The sequence below is a fragment of the Tiliqua scincoides genome, chromosome 2 (assembly GCF_035046505.1).
Source record: "Tiliqua scincoides isolate rTilSci1 chromosome 2, rTilSci1.hap2, whole genome shotgun sequence".
In the NCBI taxonomy this organism is placed as follows: Eukaryota; Metazoa; Chordata; class Lepidosauria; order Squamata; family Scincidae; genus Tiliqua; species Tiliqua scincoides.
In genome coordinates this window covers 20898447-20899248 of record NC_089822.1, presented here as the reverse complement: position 1 = coordinate 20899248, position 802 = coordinate 20898447, and the positions used below count along the sequence as shown (strand labels likewise).

The 802-nt window shown below is 43.1% G+C and overlaps 1 pseudogene; it reads left to right on the top strand.

Moving 5' to 3' along the window:
- Window positions 1-381: 381 nt before the first annotated feature.
- LOC136642301 (5S ribosomal RNA) lies at window positions 382-497 on the top strand (annotated as a pseudogene).
- Window positions 498-802: the final 305 nt, after the last annotated feature.

Sequence of the window (802 nt, the reverse complement as noted above, 5' to 3'; positions counted from 1 at the left end):
TACATTTCAAATTTGAATACATTTACATAAGTATACATAAATGAATACATTAAAGATGAACTTATATGAATGGATGAAGGTCTTGCAATAGCTCAAGGCCTATAAAAGGCCTTGCACAAAGCAAGGCTGGCCTTTCCTTTGCTGCTGCTACTGCATCACAGATGTGAAACAGCAAGTAGTGGAGGAAGCCCTCATCCCACAGCTCACACGAGAGGTCAAACAGTCACTCTCACACTGAGAACAGTTGCATCGGGCCAGTGCGGGCTCCAACAAATCTCCGGAGGGCCAGAGGCTCATTGGAGACTGGGGTGTCCCTGAGGGCCACATTGAGAGGCCTCAAGGGCCGCTTGTGGCCCCAGGGTCAGGGTTTGGGCACCCCTGGTTTATACTAAGACCCTGCACATGCCTGATCTCGTCTGATCTCAGAATCTAAGCAGGGTCAGGCCTGGTTAGTACTTGGATGGGAGACCACTTGGGAATACCGGGTGCTGTAGGCTTATACCATAATCTTTCGAGAATGAAGGTTGCCAACCTAAGTACAGGGAAAGTTTATGGATTGAAAAAGGAAAATAGACCACATTAGAAAAAAGAATATGGAGTCCAGGTGTCATAAACAAGGTTGGATATTAATGTCAAGGATATTTTAAAGGATAAATAAGCAAACAAAAAGAAAGAAATGAACAAAAATTATAACCAAGGACACAGTCATCCTTGAAAATCAATACCCTAACAATTATAATTTATTCAAAGAGAATGATGCAATACAAGCAGGTATTCGTTTACCTCCTTCGCTTCCAACCTT